Raw genomic sequence first — 21,510 nt, 5'->3', positions numbered from 1 at the left:
ACCGTATCAGGATTCTCATCAGAATCCTCTCAAGATTATCATTACAATCCTCTCAAGACTCTCATTAGAATCCACTCAATATGTAATCTTATCAGAATCTTCTCAGGATCCTCATCAAAATCCGCTCAAGAATCTCATCAAGATCCTCTTAAGATTCTCATCAGAATCTTCTCAAGATTCTCATCAGAATGCTCTTAAAATTGTCATCAGAATCCTCTCAGCATGTTCATCGGAATCCTCTCAGCATTTTCATCAGAATCCTCTCAGGACTATCATCAGAATCCGCTCAAGAATCTCATCAGAATCCTCTTAACCCAAGTAACACCAAATACATCTTTTTGTGCAGCATTAACGATATATTGTTATATTGAAGCTCTATTTGAGTATTATATAACATCTTGTGTTATATATGAGCTATAGTACAGTATTCGAAAAACATGTCATGCAATATCATGAATTAGAAATAAAACAAACTGTCTTGGTATTATTATAGCTTCATGAGCGTCAATATAACTTTATTAAGATTTAAACCACACATCTTTACGTTATCAAAACGTATGCGCTAAAAAAGTGTTTTGAACTTGTTTTCAATAACATTCAAACATCATGAAGATGCATTAACATCAGGCAAGTTGTTCATATTGACCCCGGCCATTCTAACCCACTCCCGTATGCCGATCAAAGTTTTGAATCTTAATTTTTAAGGTGACGAAAAGACAATTTTCAGCTGGTATAAACTTTACAAACCATTTTACACCTATCAAAGTGGAGGCTATCTAAGCACTTCGCACGACTTTTCCACACTTTTACAATCAGACACACGATGCCACAAAAATTTGATGAAAATTTAAAAAAAAGTTTTCACCCGGTATCGAACACGTGACCTTTGAATTCAGAAGTCAACACCTCATCACTACACCACCAAGTAATGCATAGTGGAGAAGAGATTGTGCACCAATATATATGCAAGCATTCTATACAGTAGCAGATGCTCTGTTATTCTTTGAAGTCCATCGTCATCACAGCTGAGCTACAGCGATTGCATTCGATGCTATTCGAGATTGACATATGATGTGTTACAACTGTATTATAATCCTATTGAAAAACATCTTGGGGTGAAATACAGTCATTGTAAGGTTTGATGATTACAAGTTGCCTCACAACGTTCAATCAAAAAAACATATGTTTCTGATGCGTATTGAATACGTTGATTATACAAGTATATGACTCCATTACCTTTCTTGAAAATGAGATGCTAAGTAAAACGTCAGTAGCGCATTATTAACACCTGTTTGAGCAAACTTGATGGTTTGAGATTTATGCATGTTATTTTTACGTCTTAAATACGTTGTTCAAACTAACTATACAAGCGCTTCAGTTGCCACGTGGCACGTACACGCAGCGAACTAGACTATCGAATTTCATAAATTTTGCCTTATGAAAGGTGGAACGAATATTGCAATACGAACGCTTTATGTTTCGTTTTAGCATCTGATAAACAAGGCGTCGATAGGCGCGTAGTGTACGCTCGGGCCTATCGATCGCAAGGTTCTTGATTCGATTCCAGGTTGCCGCGCAAACGTTTTTTGTTTTCAAATTCTGGTTTCATAAGGCAAAATTTATGAATTTCAACCCGATTTCTTGTGGCGAATTTTCATAAGGGGTTCCTATGTTTATCGATAGTCTATTTGCCTGAGTGTACGAATGCAAAGTAAAAATTTGCCGGGGGCAACATTGACGGTCCAAAAAATTGCCACGGCACAGTATATAAAGTCGTTTGATTTATGCTGTCCGAATGTTTATTTGAGAAGTTAGCGCAATAAACACATAGTGAATATACACAAGTAGTGTGTTATTCAGGGTAGTTCGATTGATATTAATGTGGATGCTACTTAGTAACGTAATTTTCATAGTATAGTTTAGAATATTTAATCGATAAACATCCGAACATTTTTTGACGGCACTGCAGGCTTCGTGAGGAAGACACCATATTGTGTTTCTGACATTGGGAATTGATCCGCTGCAAAATTCTATGATGGCACACATATTTTTAGGATAGTTTGTTTTCTTTTTCCATTTCATTGAGGCGCATGAATTTATAATTAATAAAATTGTGCATTTCACAATAAATCTGGAGCCACACACAGTTTGAGTACACTATTGGGAATTAACAGAAGAAAATTTAATAATCACCATAAGCAATTCGTGAAGAAAAAAAAATCGCTTTCATTATTTTGATTTTGTTTTGAACTGATGCTATCAAAACAAAAATAGATGTAATTTGTAAAACAATACATCTTCTTAGCTTCAATATAACTGGTAAGTATTAGTGATGCTATGTAATACATCTTTAACACATAATTGTATGTTCTAATGATGTATTGGGAAACATCTTCTATGACATGAAAGATGTTTTACAAGCCGCCATTTTTTGCGCTGTTTCGGTGATATAAGTGTACAAAATAAAGTTATTCATATTCACCACAAAACATACCAATTTGTATGAATCAAGTATTTTATTCATTTATAAAACAAGTTGTGTTACTTGGGAAGATTCTCATCGGAATCTTTTCAAGATGCTCATCAGAATCCTCTTAGTATTTTCATTAGAATCCTCCCAGGATTCTCATCACTATCCTCTCAGGATTCTCATCAGAATCCTCTCAAAATTCTCATCAGAATCTTTTCAGGATCCTCATCATAATCCTCTCAGGATTCTCATCAGAATCCTCTCAGGGTTCTCATCACAATCCTCTCAGGATTCCCATCAGAATCCTCTCAGAATTCTTATCAGAATCCTTTCAGGATTCTCATAAAAAATTTCTCAGGATTCTCATAAGAACCCTCTCAGGATTCTCAATAGAATCTTCTTAAGATTCTCATCAGATTTCCCATAAAATTATCATTAGAATCTTTTCAGGATTCTCATCAAAATCCTCTCAGTATTCTCATCAGAATCCTCTCAGCATCAGCAGAAGGAATTTCATCAGAATCCTCTCAGGATTCTCATCAAAATCCTCTCAGGGTTCTCATCACAATCCTCTCAGGATTCCTATCAGAATCGTCTCAGAATTCTCATAATAACCCTCTCAGGATTCACATCAGAACCCTCTCAGGATTCTCATCAGAATCCTTTCAGGAATTTCATCAGAATCCTCCCAGGATTCTCATCAGAATCCTCTCAGGGTTCTCATCACAATCTTCTCAGGATTCCCATCAGAATCCTCTGCGGATTCTCATCAGAATCCGCTCAAGACTCTCATCAGAATAATTTTAAGATTCTCATCAGAATCCTCTCAGAATTATCATCAGGATTCTCATCATAAGAATTGTATAACTGTGAAATCAACTGAGTCAAAAGATATGAACAAAAGTGTGCACCAAAGTTTTAAGGTTTAAACGAAAATAATTTGGCGTACATCATTGGTAGAATATTTTACAGAATTTTTGTTCAACGTAAGCTTTAGTAACTTTTGAAAAATTTAGTAAACAAATTCAAAAAATGTTTTAGTCAAAATATCTACGAAGTAAAGTTAACTTATTGCCTTTCGAACGAGAATGGACAAACACATTTGTATGTTTCTAAAATATGACCCCAAACTTATACACGGGAATTTATATTGTGATGTCATATCAGAATATGCTACGGTAATCAAAAATTACATTCACCTAGGAAAACAATAAAAATACCGCTTTTGTGTAGTGAATTAAAGATCGTAAAATTTTCGCATTTTTACTGGATCATACTGTACTATTATTATAATAACGAAAATCGGCAACGTACGGTGGCCAAGCCAACTCTTTGCCAACTGTCAGTCAATGCATTTTATGGATGACATCGGGAATTAGGGAATAAATGCACATACATGCCGCAACGATGATGACCACCGTCTATACATTCCGAGGTCCGGTTTATGATATAGCCCTTGGCTTCGTTCTGTGTGTTTGATGTGCCATTTGCGATGATATCATTTTCCCCGGCTAGTGGCTAATCCTTAATCCTGGCCGCGGCGTGCGGTCCTGGTGCATTCATGATTGGGTTTGGGTGGTTTCATGAATGGGACCGTGTCGCTCCCTTTGACGTTTATTGCAGTACGTGTTGATGTGTTGCATAAATTGATGATGTAGCTGGATAGAAATACTGGTTTCGGTTACTTCGGCATACAATGTATGATGATACGGATCGATGCCTAGAAAAGTATTGTTCATTTGAGGATCTGTAAGGATGAAATTTGTTTTTTTAAATGATAATTTTCTCTAAAATTTATTGAAAACTCCCATAACTAAACCGCCAAATAACGCTCGCTTCATGAACGTGAGACAAAAATTCCACTCATAATTTAGGAGTTTGCTTGAAACTGATCTAGACATCTAGACAAAAGGTCGACCTTTTGTCGTTCGACTTTCTGTCCTTTCGACCTTTTGTCATAGATTCGTGTCCCGCTAAACTATCAAATTTTTGGGCCGAGTTAACTGAATTCAACGGTGGATAAGTCGATAATTATTATAGGTAATTAGAGAAAAAAACAATTTGGAACGGGCTCATCAATTCATTTAGTGTTAACACATCCTTGAATGTATGATACTAATCTGCCTGTTTGAGTATTATTTACCATCTGCCCGGCTAGCTCAGTCGGTAGAGCATGAGACTCTTAATCTCAGGGTCGTGGGTTCGTTGGGCGAGAATTTTTTTTAATGCTACCTTAGTCAGATTGATTAATGGACATTTTCATTTGATGCATCTGAGTGTCGTACAACTTCCCTAACCAACAATAATACGGGTATGGAAAAGCTTATAATCGAATCACCTTTTTTCAACAGCGTAAAAATCGAGTTAATAAATTTAAAAAAAAATCAGCACATATGCTCGTGGGCTCTTTGCCACGCGAATCGGTCTTCTCAATGCATTTGCACCACATTTATGTATAATGTGGTTAAATACCACCCATCAGTGTGTAATCGTGCACCGGTGCATACCCAAATCGGATAATGATTAATGAGAAAATTGGAGATCAATCCAGCTCGGGTGAAAGCGTGCAACCTCAACCCATATATTTATCGACATGTGTTCAATTTTATAATCCCGCAATGCGCAACCAGTGCGTAACAAAGCTCCGTCGGCAATCGTCAATATTTGGGATAATTATTGAAATTTTAACGCTCAATGAGTGGAACCATTAGAATGGGTGGTGTCGGCCCTTCGGCAAATCGTCCGGAGAGGATTGACATTTATAATAAATGATCGATAAAAAAACGGGGAAAATAGCAGAAAGCGGCGAACACGGTTGTGTCATTACGTGCGCGCGCGGTTGTTGGTTTTGTGTGTCGTTAAACGATCTGCCCAGTTTTGCCCGCGAAGCGAAGCGGTTAGCGATGTGGAAGGATTATGCAATTCGTTGTAGGGGAAGACGGGGTAAGAACGCCAAGCTGACCAATTTTATTTAAATATCAAAAGCGAGAACCAATAATTTTTTTTTGATGCAGTATGTCGTTTTTTATAGTCTTAGGCAATATTAAAAAATGACATATAAAAGTGTTGTAATTATTTATGATTTTTTTGAGACTAAAAACCACGATTTAAATTAACCACCGTCAGGGAGAAGATAACATCACGATTTTCGTTCACAACTGAGTGGAGACCTCCAAAGTGCATTCATGAATGATTCAATATGATCACCATACAGAACTTTTGCATGAAACGTAAAACTATAATGGACATCAACCCTCCTAATTCTTTCCCTGTGAGCAAGGTGGAATCCCAAACGCGGGTTGTTGCAATTTTTTAGACATGTCTTGTAAAATTTAATATTGGAGAAAGTCAGAAAATTCGATTGGCTATTTGATTCTAGCCAATTATTGAAAAAGATTCAAATATTTCATACAGCACCTAACAATTTTTTTTTTTGGTAATTTTCTTTCTTCAAGGAGTTCTTTTAGAAACTTCTCAATTTATGCTATCATATTCATGTCTTTCATGTTTAAAGCACAATGCATTGATTCATTAGTTTTAAACTAGCATTTGTTTCAGATTTTTTTTCGTATACTACTCCAAAGAGTTTTTTTTTGGCTTGTACTATGTATCTGTAAGTATTTTCCAGAGTTCAACTAATATTACATACAAAGAAACTCGGGAATTCTTCTAGGGATTGATTCAAAAATATTGTCATTACACATTGGGCCAGACCGCAAAATTAGGAGAAATCAATATTTTGACTATGAAGATGATTTTTTAGAACAAAAGTGACTTTGGCAAAATTGTTACTTCTGATGAGGACTACATTTTGACATTAAGTGACATTAGGGTGATCCAGCAAAATATAGAAATATTTTTGCCAACTTTTATGCTTTTCAAGTTAGCGCTTTGAAGTGTTCTAGGAAGTTGTTCTTTGTATAATTTTTAACAACTTTGCCGAAGACGTCAACCTTGTAAGTCTACTGTATCCCTTGCTATGGCGTTTTCAATGATGCAGGGTAGGGTGGTCCATGAAAAAAAAATATATTTTAACCATAACTGTTTTATTAAAAATTCTATAAAAATTACGTCTTCTACAAAGTTTTAGAACTAGTTGAAACGCGCATTTTGGTGAAAGAATTCAGTGATTTCATCCATTCGTTTATGAGATATAACCATTTTTATAAAAAAATATATATTTTTTAAACGTCAGTATCTCAAAAAGGGGAAAAACGGGGACGCAATTTTCCCAGGATCTGAAAGGTATAACTTAGAGTTCAAATGGTATATTGTATCTTTGGAAGATTTACAGTCTAATTTTGATGTGAAAATGATCATTTTTTTACTGAAAATAATGATTATAGTTGGGATATTGATGTGTGCTGTTAAAAACAAAGTCAAAACCATCGGAAATCTTCTCAATCGAATATTTATTTTTTATTTTTTTATTAGAGAATACAAACTTTTTGTAATAGAGGTCGATCGCAACTTTTTATTCACGACAGTTGCTTTAATGCATAAGTATTAATATGTAAGAAATGTATTAAATAGAATAAGTGAGATAATCAGAGTACATATCTTGAACCTATTTTATACCCTGGGAGTAGTAATGACTTTCTAGCACCATGTCAGATCAGCCTACTTAGATTAATTTATGTACGAAATTATTTATATGAATAGGATTTATTAGTCTTGTTCAAAATTTGAATCAAAGTGATTGGAATACGTGGCAGAATAATTACAGTGTTCTACAATGGAAACAAAATGTTGTTCCATACTAATGCGAGATAATTACAATAAAATGTGATAAATTAATATTTTTTATCATCAACTCAGGTTGAGTTATGCAAAGCAATTTAATATTTCATAAATATCGGCTGATTTTTGCCTATTTCAAGTCAGCAAGCATTTCAAGTCTGCGTGAGTTGCAAGTGTTCGGAATATGAATCTAATTATTACATAAATAAGTAGAGTATGCTGAAAAATATTCAGCTAAACAGTATTCAAACAAATTATGTTTAGAACTTTCCTCTATTTAGACTCCATCCATCCAATTAGACTGTTCATTAGACCAATATCCTCCAAAGATACAATATACCATTTGAACCTCTAAGTTATACCTTTCAGATCCTGGGAAAATTGCATCCCCGTTTTTCCCCCTTTTTTGATACTGACGCCATATCAAGGGGCACAGTAGACTGACAAGGTTGTCGTCTTCGGCAAAGTTGTTCAAAATTATACAAATAACAATTTCCTAGAACACTTCAAAGCGCTAACTTGAAAAGAAAAAAGTTGGCAAAAATATTTCCGTAATTTGTTGGACCACCCTAATATCACTTAAGGCTCAAGAATCCATCATTCAATCATTAGCAATCATCAAAAATTGAAAACCAGTTTTTTCGTTCAAATTCCAATCAAATCTTATGAAAATTTATCAATGTATTTCAGATAGCAAGTGCAATGCAATGATAGATTTTTTGAACATTGCTTCAATTTTGAGCAAAAAATCTGGTTTTGAAAATTTGGAAAACGATGATGGTTATTTTCCTCTTAATGTCAAAATGTAGTCCTTACCATGTGTAACAATTTTGATGAAGACACTTTTGTTCAAAAAAAATTATCTTCATAGTCAAAATATTTTTTTTCCTCCTTATTTTACGGTCTGGCACAATGTTCATTGTGTTTTCAACAATATTTTTTTCGAATTTCATCATGTTTTAGGATATTTTTTTTTATCGGACTCTACCATATTTTCTATTAATTCCATCTTCCAGTATTTTCTTTCCTGAAGATTTTTTCTGGAGAATCTGACTGAAATTCAAACGGATTTTATCAAACACTCTTCCAGGAGTATCTTTGAGAAAATCTAATCAGAGGAATCTAAGAATCCTGCGAAAAATCATTTTTTACCTAGAAATCAAATAAATAATTCCTCTAACAAATCCAATTATAACACTGTTTTAAACATTTAATAAATTTCCGACGGAACTTTTGGAATTGTTGGAATTTTCGGGAAATTGTTCAGAAAGTTCCCAAAAGAATTTTAGGGAGAATCCTTAAAGCATTTTTTTTATAAATATCGCTTGAGCAAATTACTCTGAAGAATTCTTGGAGCAATTTCTAGAGGATTTCCTGCCTAAATGCAATGCTTGGAGATGTTACTAGTGAAATCCCTGATGGAATCCTTGAAAAATTCCTGGAGGATTTCGTGTTAAAACCCTTCGATTATATTAGCAGTTTCTGGTAAAATACTTTAAAACGATCATAAAGAATTGCATTTTTTATTTAATTGATTTGAAATGATAATAGAGAGTGAATTCTGTAGAAATTCCATAATGGAAATCAATGTTTTTTTTGTTAGAATTTCTAAAAGAATTCTCAAAGAAGTTTACAGAGGTATAACCTTTATGATTAATTGCATAGCACCAAGAATTTCTAAAGTGTCCTTATGTGAAACGTCTTTATGCGAAATGTCTCATCTCCATATTCAACGTCTTGCAATTCGACGTTGTGACATTCGCAGGGTGGCCACCAAATTTCCATTTGTAAGTTCCCGTTTTTTTCGGTTTTCTCGGTTTTTAGTTGTGCTACTGAAAAGGTACTAAACTCACAACAATATGCTTCTTACTTAAGTGCATCTTACTGCCGAGACAATTGGTCGATAAAATCCAGATGCCAAAGTAAGTCATCGAGGTCCCAAATATTTATTCAAGTTGAAGATATTTCTTGATTTAGAGTACCTTTTATTTCCATGAAGCAAGAATCGAAGGATTAAACTTTGATTTTTTTCATGAAAATGAAGGGTGTTCTGAACCAAATAAGTATAAAATGAAAAAAAAAACAGGATAGATATACAACTTAATTTTAGAGATTTGCAGGCCGAGGTTGGCTCATCTCTTGAAAAAGAAACGAACTACTTTATTTATTCAATTCGTTGTTCGATGAGTTAACTAACATCAAATGAATTATAAGCTCTTATACATAAAGGATTGTTTTCAAAAACATCCGGATTTATTGTGGTATAAATGTCCAGTAACTAAAGAAAAAACTTTTAATGCTATATTCTTGAGTGCTTAAATCTTCTAAAAGAAATGTTTAAATTTTGGTTTCACTTTGAGTCAAATAAGTTACAGAAAAATCCACAAAATGATATCTTTGACAGTAAAAATATTGGAAATATCGCTTATCTATATAAATAAAAATGGAGTGGTGTTTGTATGTCACAAAATAACTTATGATCTGGCGGATGGATTTGAAAAAATCCATAACTGTGATCGTGAAGTGTTTCGACGTGATCGTGAGTACAAAATGTAGTAGATATTCACCGGGAAAGTCTAACAAGCAAAACAAAACGAAACTATAATTTTTATAAGAGTTTGGCAAGCATCCTACTATGTGGCAAAACAACGTTTGCCGGGGCAACTAGTTATTGATAAAAATAAAACTTTTTTTAGTAGAATAGTGTAGCAAAGTAAGAATTAAGTAGCAATTAAGTCATTATAAAACATTTCAATGAAAGTTATTTGACCAAACTCAAAGATGCCTAATTATAATATGATATCACACATAAATAAACACATACTCTATAAAGTATGTATAAGAGTTACAGATCAAAACTAACAACAAAAAATGTTTGTTCAAAACGATTTTTCCGGTGACCATTCGGTTTTCCACATTTTTTTTCCCGGTGGGTTCGCGTGTTATCCCACTTTTCCAGTTTTTCCTGGTAGTCACACTGCATTCGACATTGTCTTTCGACATTTTGTCCCTAATCTGCCGGTCTCACCAAAGAAGAAATTTAAGGCATAGTAGTCGGGTTCAGATTGGGTACCACTTCTAATACTACATTCTGGGACCACCCTTGGTACTTAAATAGGTACCCATGAGAGATTGCAGTACACTTTCAACAGCATTCTAGATTTTAAACTATTACATCATGTGCAAAAAATTTTTGTGTGACTGCAAGGCAATTGAAGGTCTTTATTTCGTCTTTGGTCGTACCCCATTATAAGTGGCCGGATTTACCCCGCTTGGGCAGTTTTTATCTTTAGTAACTTTTCTCAAAGGTTAACATGAACAATTTATATTTGTTATGGAAATTTGAACCTATGAGAAATGGTCGAAGATAAAAAGGAAGAGACAAAAGGTCGAAAATATTTTTTTCAAAAGAAGAAAAATCTCCCACCAAGCAAATTATTTTCGGCCTTTTGTCCATGAGCCGGAAAATTTAATGTAAACATCACCAATAACACTGCGGAACACGTTTCAGTCTGAAATTTAGGGTTGCTGAATCCATTGCTGTTTTCGAAAACATCATAGCATGTCTAGTTTTTGAGATATTTGCTGTTGAAAATGCATAATTTGATTATCATAACCAACTTGCATGAAAGATTGACAGCTTGTATGGCAATTTTTTTGCCAAAATTGTCACAGAATTCGAACTTTATGTGTATAAAAATACTTATAAACAACTTATCGTGATACTTTCGATCCTCAAAAGTTATTTGTTGTGGGTTTAGAAAAGTGTTGTATTTTGTCGTTTGAGAGAAATGAAAAATACTGTATGGAAACTGCAAGTCATCCCATTTAATCTAAATTTTAACGTCCAATTTCAACCAAATTACACCCGATTCTGTTTTTGCACGGATTTTTTTTAACACAGCCGTGCAAACAAAAGTTTCCATACATTTTTTTTTTCACCAAAACCTAGTTTTTGCATGAAACGTCGAGAAATGATGTTACTTTTTTAGCACGGTTTTTGAAATTTTGAACTGAAAACTTTTTTTGCACGGTACGCATCCCCCGTGCAAAAACAGAATCGGGCGTATATCTGAAATGAAAGTTAAAATCCTATTTGCAGTGCTTGGTGGAAAAGTCACATAAAAGTTTGATAATTCATACCTTAAATTTCATGTAAATTTCAACGCTACCAGTGATTTATGCAACTTTGGTGACCTTTCGCTAAAAATTGTGACGTGCTGTAACATTTCTGAGAACGGCATCAGATTCAGCTACCCCAAATCTACTAGAGACAAATCTGATACTTGAGACAAATAAAAATGTCATTTTTGTTACGCTGTGTAACGATTCGGAATGACATCAATCTTGTTCTTAGGTAATTTTCAAGCAAAATTCTATTTTCAAGCAAACTTCCATTTTCATGGCAAATTGATCCATCTAACCCCATCTTCCCCTACCGGGAGGCGCTTCGACTGCGGTATTAATTTTGTGTGTTTTCGCTTTCTTCTAGACTTGCTGTAGAGGTGATGGTTGTCGATATGATGGTGGCGATGATGAGTGGATGATGGCTTGACGGTTGATTGCTTCGCTTACCGGCGGCACGCGACAGATGTTCCTTATCCGTAGTACTCCGATCCGGTGCTCATTGAGCCTTCTGTGGTGGCGGCCAAGTGCAAGTCCCATTTTAGACTACGAGCGCCACTGCAAATGAGTGTTTTGTGTCAGGTGGTTAAATTTTACAATGAGGTGGCCCGCAGCTTCAGGGTTTAAGTGTAAATAATGAACATCAGTGGCGGCAGTTGTGGGGAAGATGTGGTTTGTTTTCTGAGATGGTACAAATATACGTTGAGGCTATAATTCAGATGAATTGCGTTGCATCTTACAATGTAGATAGTGCATGTGTTCCACTACGAAAGCGTACTAATATCTAGTACGAACTTGAAGATCATAACGTCATCATTTCAGTGTTACTCAGCGAGTAAATACTTGGAAGAAACCCTATCAAATAATCCTCTCATGCCTGTACTATGATGAGACATGACATCACTTGAGTGGTTACGTATTCGTCAACACTCTCAACACGGATTTCTATCACACTTGTACCATTAAGGCTACCCTTCAAATGTATGTTCTGCTAATACCAATTTATAAACAAAATGAGAGAGGGCAATCCGTCCACTCTACTCGCTATCAACATTTCCTAGTTCTATTTTTAAAACGGCGGTCAACGAAACGTAGCTGTGACGATTAGCAGAAATCCAATCAACGGCAAGGTCAGCAGCGTCTTAGTTATGAATGACGGTATAGCGTAAACATCGATGGATATTTATTCATAGATTACAATTTCTGGTGCAAATTGGAAGGGAATGGCTGTATTTGACTCATTACTTACTTCTAATTTAGCCTGCTAGTTCTATGTTTCTCGTTTCATCGCAAACAAATCGTTGGAAATCATCTCTTCAACAGCGACTTATTATAAAATCCATATCGAATCTGTTCATTATCAAAATACTGCCATGTAATTTGTCACATCAACAGGCCAATAACAGTGCAGCAGTGTAGGCATATATCATCATCCTGTATTGGATGAAAAAAAATTGACATCCTCCCCGACGGGGAATTGAACCCCGGTCTCCCGCGTGACAGGCGGGGATACTGACCACTATACTATCGAGGAATTCGTGATCGGGATTGAGTAACATTCAAAAATTAGTTGCAACTAATTGGAAGCACTGTGCTTTTGAAATCTCTGGCGTCAAATACGGTTTATTTGATAGTAGGGTCAGGGCTGTTAAATTTCATGAATATCACGTGACTTTAACACTTGAATATTGCTAATATCATTCTTCCCTGTGAAAATAGTCAACGGAAAATGTTTTTCCCGGTGACTTTTTCCAAATTACTATCGGTTGGTAATATTTGCTTATGGTAATTTTTTCCAAAATCTTGACATTTAACAGCACTGAGTAGGGTGCAGAGCTACATGGGCACTTCCATGATTCACTTTGGCATGGGGAGTTTTTCTTGGCTGAAACTTTGCAATAAGAAGCGCTTTAGTACGACGCATATTGTGGAAAAATATGAGCTATGTAGCTGTCGAAAAACCCCACTGCCGAAGTGAATCAAAAGTGTCCGTCTCCCTATTTGATGCAATGTTTGTTTTTATACAAATTTCAAGAATGATTCTTATAAACCATGGACTTGAGCATGATTGACCGCCCGCAGTTGCTACTCCGTTATTGCAAGACCAGCTGTTCTTACACAGGGAACCAACAGAAGCTACTCGGGATCAGTAGCAGCATCCTCAATGTGTAAGTATCGGTAATAGAAATATTAGTAGTAGAACGGTAATGGCGTTGTTGTCACAAACTGATTTTAATTATTATTACCTTAAATTAGGGGTTTTCATTGTTTGTTCAATACAATGTCATTGTTTTGGTTTTTAAAAGTAATCTGACACTTTGAGACCCGGTACTCAAGCTGTCAGTTCGTGGCAAACTAGATGTTGGTAACACGAACAGCAGCGACATTACCATTCTTAGGTTAATGCTTCTACTGTATCGGTGCTCTAATTATGAGAATGATTTCACAATGATTTAAAGGAACAAAAAATAATCCGCCCCCGGGTGGACTCGAACCACCAACCTTTCGGTTAACAGCCGAACGCGCTAACCGATTGCGCCACGAAGGCTCATGCGAACCTCAATTTTTTGTAGAAATTTCTAGATTGACAACACGATGTTTACGACAAATGTAAAAAATAAACGTTATTTTGCAAGGATGTGATGACAGATATAGGGAGTCGATGCCGGTTATGGACCCTTTGCGTATTATGGACCCCCTACAGGAAAACATAAAATTAACACTCAAAGCAACTTTATTTCTATGAAAATCCACCGGGGGAACTTCGATTACATTGTAAGTCAGCAGTTTCAGGCAAAATATTTGGTTTGAGACGCATAAATACAGATATTTGAACAGTTTCGTAAATGAAACCACACAAGAGGGTCCATAATACGCATTTCCAGGTGGGTCCATAACAGACTCGTCGGCAGCGAGCCGGATTACATGGGAATCAAATGGAGGGTCCATAATACGCAACGTCAAATTTGTAAACAATCCTATTATGGCCCCGGGAGGGTCCATAATAGGCATTCGGACAACAGTTTTTCAAATGCATATTTCGCTGGAAAAATCGAATGATTTTGTATGTTTCATAGACGTACTATGAAGTAAAGACATTGAATTTGTTTTTAGACTCCACAAAACGTATATTCGTCTGAGATATCATTGCGGAATAGCGTCTAGAATGAATTTCAGCTACTAAGGGGTCCATTACTAGCATTGAAACCCTAGATATCTCTCATCGCAAAGCTAAAATTTAATGTGCTTATGGCGCTCTTTTCAAATTAAACCTTTAGGTGACAACTTCGGAAGAAAAAAACTAAATCAATTATTTTGCTGAAAAGACTTTTATAATTCAAAGCATTAGAAATCGAAAAGATTAATTAAATTTGAAAAACTAGTCTCACATTCCCATAAATCAATTGATTTTACTCTTCATTTGGATTGAGTGAAGTGAGTGAACAAAATATATAATATATAATTATATATAATTTTCGTATAGGTTGATACGGAAATGAAAACTTTAATATTTTTAGGTAATGGTTTTTGTTACATTTATTTCATTATACCAACATATTTTTATGGTATCCTTGTTTCATCAAATTCCGAACTTATTTATCAAAACATGTTATCCGTCCAAAAATTTCCTAATTTGATAAAGTTATAGTGGTATCGATCGTTTTTTATAGTTTTTTGGACCTTTCCACCAAAATTACTTTCTGAAACCCAAATTATCACTAGTGTTTGCTAACATAATAATCTACCTCTAGGCCGAAGCCACTAGGGTGTTAAGTTTTTAACGTTATTAGTCAGAAAATCGAGATAAAAGCAAAATATATTCTCTCGTTTACCATATGAATTCCGATAAATATCTTTTGTTTTTTTTTTTTGTATCCAATCCAACTAATTATGTCATTTGAGTGTTACATCGTTCACACAGCATATCGTTCAAACATAATTTTTATGTATGAATTGATGATTTTCACTACGAAATAATTTTAAGTATATTAAACCCATAGCGTTACCAACATGAATTATCAATACAAAAACCAACTTGTACAACAAACTGGAAAAATATACAGCATTTTTTGAGATTTTTTGAAAGTATATAGATGCTATGCTTCATTCATTATAAGGAAGAAGGGTGTTTTGACACCCTAGTGTCTTCGGCAAAGTCGAATCATTTTCAAAGTTATTTTCAAACGAAAACCTACCCACCCCCTGTAACGCATTTTGTATTAATGTTTTTCAAATTTTGGATGAACAGCAACATCTAATGGACAACCATCTACCCCCTCCTTTCGCGATATGAAATTTGTGATTAGGCCGAAGCAAAAAAATAAAAAAATCGATTAGATACAGCTCTGAAACTTGATGAAATAGGCTCGATTTTGAACAGATAACTTGTTTTGATAAATAAGTTTAGAATTTGAGGTGGCACGGAGAAGCGAAGTTTTTTTTTTCAAAAGATTAACGGTCTAATATGCAATGACTGGTTACAGACCATTTTCATTGGCCATTTAAAGCTTTTAAGCTTCTTTTGGCATTTTGTGTCTTTGAATTGGATTTGGATTGGATTTCCAATCTTCCTTTATTTTGTTGCACACAGTTTTATTAATTTTAAAACGATTTTATTGAATTCGCAAATCAATTCAATTCTGTTAACAATAATTTAAATATAATTATATCAAATTCCGAATCGAATACATTTTTACATTTCAAATATGTACTGGAAAATAGACCTAAAAAAACGTAAGGCCAAGCACAATAACGCTCTATAAGCATTATTTCAAGATTTCTTCAGAAATTTATCTAGACATACCTCTAAGACACAGATATCTGGTATACAATCCAGGAATTCATCCCAGGGATTCGTCCAGTACCCAAGTAACCACTAGCCCGTCAATTCGTTTTTTGGCCTTATAGGGCTATTATACGGCTAATATAGGGCATATTAGCTGTATAATAGCCCTATAAGGCCAAAAAGGCGAATTAAAGTGCTACTTGGTTATATGGGTATTTATTTTACGAATGCCTCCAGAATGCCTTCTAGGGATTCCCTTATGAACTTTACCAAAATATTATCAAAGACTTCTTCAGGGATTATTTCTGGAAACTCTAGGAATTTCTTAGGTCTAGATACCTACGGAATTCTCATTCCAGAGATTTCCCAAGGAATTCTTATATAGACTCCACCAAAAGTTCTTTCAAACAATTCTCTAGAGATTCGTTCAGGAATCTTTTTGGTGTCCCTTTCAAGATTTGCAACAGTTATTCAAATACTTCTCCTGCAAACACTTCTAGGTGAATATACATTAGGGTGTGGCTTATTCTTCAAAAGTTCCCAAAACCAAAAATTGTTTACTTTTCTGAGTTCAAATCACATCGAAAGAGAAACCTCTGTTTTAGCCAAAAATATTGAGATTTAGGGGTGGCGCAAGCGACTTGAAGGAGAATTTTTTTTTTAACTTTGTTGTTTTCTAACAAATTTAAAAGCTTTTAACATAATTTAACGTTTTATAGTTAAATTTACGAAAAGTTTGTAAAACACTTAATTTGTTCAAAATCAAAACTGGTCCTAGTTAAAAGTAGGTTTCTCCAATTTTATTCTTATTCTACATAAAACACCTTCTTTGTTGTATGGAGACGAACCAGCCACAGGTTGAAAGTCTCGAAAATAAAGATAATAATAATTACCTTCTTTGTTTGACAATTTCAAATAATTTTACATGTATTTGAAGTAAATTTAGAATTTCTCAAAATGTACATACAAAATGGTTTCGACTTTGTTATTTAACAAAAAATGACCGAAAATATGATTTTTTTACGAACAATACCAAAGTTTTCAAATTTTTGACAGCTAAACGTTAATACTAAAGCTGAAACTTGCTATTTATTAAACTTTTTGAAAGGCCTTACAATGTTTTTTACCAAAATATGTTTGCATTTATCATTCAACTTACAATAAGATGCTATTAAGTTAAGCTATCAAGTTACAATAAAATGCTATAAAAACTTTAGTTAAAAGGTAAAACATCAACAATCCAAAGAAATTTGATTTTTTTTATTAAAAAAAAAACATGTTTTTGGGTAGTTTTTATTGAATAAATATGTAGAAATATGTTTTCAATTAAATGTTTTGTATGCATAGTTTGAAAACAACAAGACTTCACAAAGAAAAAGCATATTAAAAGATATAAAATCGATTGAGTATTCATGAAGTTATGGTTAAACAGTGATGATTTTTAATAAAATGAGGAAACAAAGATGATTTTTTTTAGTAAAAATGAAAACTGATTCTAACTAAGACTTGTTTGATTTTGAACACAAACTATTCATACATCTAAATGCATCAAATTTGGTAAGAAAATAACAAAGTAATGAATATTTAAAATATTTTAAGGGTCGTATTATATTATTTGAAAATTCGCCTCCACTGATCTTAATATTTTTGGATGGAACTTTGAGGCATCTCTTTTTATGTGATTCATATTTAGAAGGGCGTACAAATTTTAGTTTTTTTGAAACTTTTGAGAAATAAGCCGCATCCTGATGTACATTCAGTGTTAGTAAAAGTTAGTAACCAAATGCTGTTTTTCCATACAAAAGATCTGGTAGTCCGAATTGGATGAAATTTGGATGACAAACTACAAATAACCTGATGTTTTGTATATACTGTCATTATTATATTTCAGGCATTTTCTTAAGAGTTTCAAAGGATTGTCCAAACACAAGAGTGAGTAACCGATAGATTTTTCGATTTAATCGAAAAACGGTAAGTTGTAAGTGGTTGGTGTGTTTTGCAAGTTTGTGTAACTTTTGAAAGTGAACAACTTTGACAAACAAACTAACTTACACAATTTGCCGTTTTTGAAATGAAATAAAAAATCTCATCATTACTTACTTTTTTCTTTGAACAACCCTCTGCAGCTCTTTGGAAAACGTCTGCAATTTAATGAGTATGTACAAAACCTTTGGTTATTTGTAGTTCGTCGTCCAAATTTTATCCGATTCTGACTACCAGAAGCTGAGATATAGATCTCCAAACTTGGGAATTTTGTATGGAAAAACAGCCTTTGATTACTACCTTTTGTCACTGACTGTACATCTACGCAATGTCACGATTTTTTAAGAGCATAATTTTGCACTCAAAACGCTGCTGAGTGAGTTTTAGAATCTGTGTCAATATTGATCATTGGTCATCTGGATGTAAAGATATTCAGAAATTCCTTGGGGGCTGACGTGTAGCCATAACCCACGTAAATTTCTCAGGCTACAGAATTTTTATCGTATTCGGATATTCATTCTTCGGAACAATACATTAATGAGAATATGTTGTGAAAAAATGAAGCAATTTGGTGCAGCCGTCTTTGAGTAATACGCATTTTGGTTTCTGGTACCACGCTAGTCAAATAAAGATCTTGAAAAGTTCAAAAGTTTTTCAGTAGCTTTTTATTACGTTGCATTGTATAGCCCACATTTTATTTTTCGATCAGTTGACGTAAAACAAAATGGCCGCCTAAGACATGTTATATAAAAAATATCGGTCCCCCAACGAACATTGGAATATCTTTAAAATCAGATCACCAATCATTAATATCGACACACAAAAAAGTTATCGCGATTTGAATCGTTTTTTTTTTCTAGCGGTAAAAAATTAAGCTGCCGGTAGAGGGGTCAATCCATCAAGGCATTCTTCAAATTAATTCATTAAGGGATCCTCTAGACATTTATAAGAAACTCGTTCAGGTTTTCAGGTTCAGACTCTCAAAGGTACTGTTTCAGGATTACATTCAAGATTTTTCCAGAAATTAATTAACTTATTTAATATGAGCTTCCTCAAGGATTCTTCTGAGGATTTTTATGGGATATTGTAGGAATTACTTCAAGCCTTTCTCCGACTCCTTGAAGAATTCATCCCGGATTGCTTAAGGGACTCTTCCAGAAATCACTCCTCGAGTTCATCCTGAAAGTCACCCACAAGATATTCTTCAGGATGTCTCAAAGGGTTCGTTCAGTTCCATGGCTTTCTTTAGGAAATCTTTCAGCTTCTTCTCCATCATCTTGTTAAGGAATTACTTTGAATATCTTTTTTTTTAAATGTTTTTCCTGGCGTTCTTTAAGAAATTCTTCCAAAAAATTTCCTCTCAAATTATGATGGGAATTCCCCTTAGGATTCTTCCATGATTTCTTTAGAGATTCCTCGCGTAACTCTTCAAACGGACCTATCTAACATTGAGAGGCTCTTTTTGTTTACTTTCTCTATAATCAATAACTGTACCGAAGACGAAATAATGACATATCAGTCGAGCTAAACATAGATACCACTTGTAGTACTACATTTGGTCCCTTGGTACTGCAAATGGTACCTAAATTTGATAGATCGTAGAACACTTTTCACAGCAGTTTAGGTTTTGATCTTTTACCTTATGTGTCACAACAACTGCAAGGGATGTGGGCAACTGCAAGGAATATGGAGGTATTCATTTCGTCTTTGACTGAACCACATTACCCTCTTCAGTTGCGTTTTTCTATGAAAAGCTAACCCAGGTAATAGTCTTTTGATCCATAATGAAAAACTTTCCAAAAACTTTAGTATTGCAATGTTAGAATCTAAAGAGAGTGAGAGAGGAAAGAATCCTTCATTATTACATAGGTCCTTTAGTAAAGTTCAGCGAGATGTTTTCAACAATCTTCAACGGAATCGCGCATCAATTCCTCTAGGTATTTTTCTATTTCGATGTAAGTTTTTTCAAGGAATTCCTCTATAAATTAAAAAAAAATATCCTGTCACAATTCCTTCAAGGATGCCTTGGGCAAAAAAAACCCTTAGATTCTAACAGACATTTCTTCCAGGCTTTCTTGACGATTTTTTTCTAGGATTTTTTCAATTTCACCAGAACCATTTCACTTTCAAACTTTTAAAGGAATTTCATCGAAAGCTCTTTAATTAATTCTTTCTGGTCTAAGAATATTTTAAGTGACTGTTTGTGTGAACTTACTTCTTGAAGGAGATTATTTTTCCCTTGTGCGTAAGTGTCTCTGCTTACGGGTCCGCCATCCGGTTTTGGCCCTTCATACAGGAGTAGATTTAATACAAATAGTCATACGATGATGAACAAATTGTATTATTAGATCAGGCCATTACTACCGGATACCTTGCTACAATAGATGGCAGCTTATATAATCATCATCAAGAATGTTTGCAAGGATTAGTCGAGGTTTCTCTTGTATTCGTCGAAATATTGCTACAGAAATCCCTTCAGGACTTTTAAATGGATTTGATAGAGGTTTTACATTAGATGTTTCAATGTCACAGTTTAGTTATCGATTGTGTCATAGAATATTGCTCCAACTTTCTTGTCTTTAGGAAGCATTGAGATTGTTTAAAACATTTCGTTTCACGGGATGTTGTTAGTGACTTCCAAGAACATCTTCGAGGGATCCTTCAAAAATGGTTCCAATAGTGCTTCCTAAAAGTTTTCTAAGAATTGTTTCAAATACTTTACATGGATTTTTTTTCAAAGATTTCTCCAGGATGTTCTACAGATTCCTCAAAAAATCAATTAAGAATTAGTAAAGGAAAACTTTCAGTAGTCCACCACCGAATTATATCAAGAACCACTCTTCTTGACATTCTTAAGGTAATTCTTGCAAGAATTACTTCACGCATTCCTGAACGAGCCCCTAACGGCATGCTCTCATTGTTTCCTGTGGAACATTCTCCATGCTTATTAGACTGATGCAAATTTTGAAGTTTTTGCTCCCCTATGCTTAAACGATGTCAATTATGATGAAAATGATCCTCTCAAAATTTGAAGTGATTCGGAAGAATATTGGTTGTGCACACGCTATTTGAAGTTTGTATGGAAATTACTATGGAAAAGGCAAACCTTTTGGGTTCAGTCCTCTAACTGCTCGTCATAATAATCTATGGAAAAGTGAATACACTCTTCTCATGTGAAAACTTACCAGCTACAACTTTGCCGAAGACCACATTTTGATTGGACGTAAGGATAATTTGTTATTATTGATAACAAAGTCTATATCATGCTGAGATGATCATTCAATTACTTTCAGAGCAGCACTGCTTTTTTGCTGTAGAACATAGTAGCCTGGATTACTTTGATCTATACTTCCCGCCAGAAGCACCACTGTTGCCTGCCGAACAGTTGGTGAAGCATGCAAAATGC

General features: G+C 34.5%; 1 protein-coding gene and 2 non-coding genes across 3 annotated transcripts in view; all 3 read right to left on the bottom strand.

Annotated features, from left to right (window-relative positions):
• The window catches only part of LOC5575569 (centaurin-gamma-1A), a 649,196-nt gene that overhangs the window by 325,003 nt on the left and 302,683 nt on the right, over positions 1-21,510 (bottom strand). The gene's annotated exons all lie outside the window — the stretch shown is intronic.
• Trnad-guc lies at positions 12,798-12,869 on the bottom strand. The gene has a single exon. It is a non-coding gene; the product is annotated as a tRNA-Asp (tRNA).
• On the bottom strand, positions 13,810-13,883 carry Trnan-guu. The gene has a single exon. It is a non-coding gene; the product is annotated as a tRNA-Asn (tRNA).

This window comes from Aedes aegypti, chromosome 2 (genome assembly GCF_002204515.2).
Source record: "Aedes aegypti strain LVP_AGWG chromosome 2, AaegL5.0 Primary Assembly, whole genome shotgun sequence".
NCBI classification, from domain to species: Eukaryota; Metazoa; Arthropoda; class Insecta; order Diptera; family Culicidae; genus Aedes; species Aedes aegypti.
This window is presented reverse-complemented; position numbering and strand designations above follow the sequence as displayed.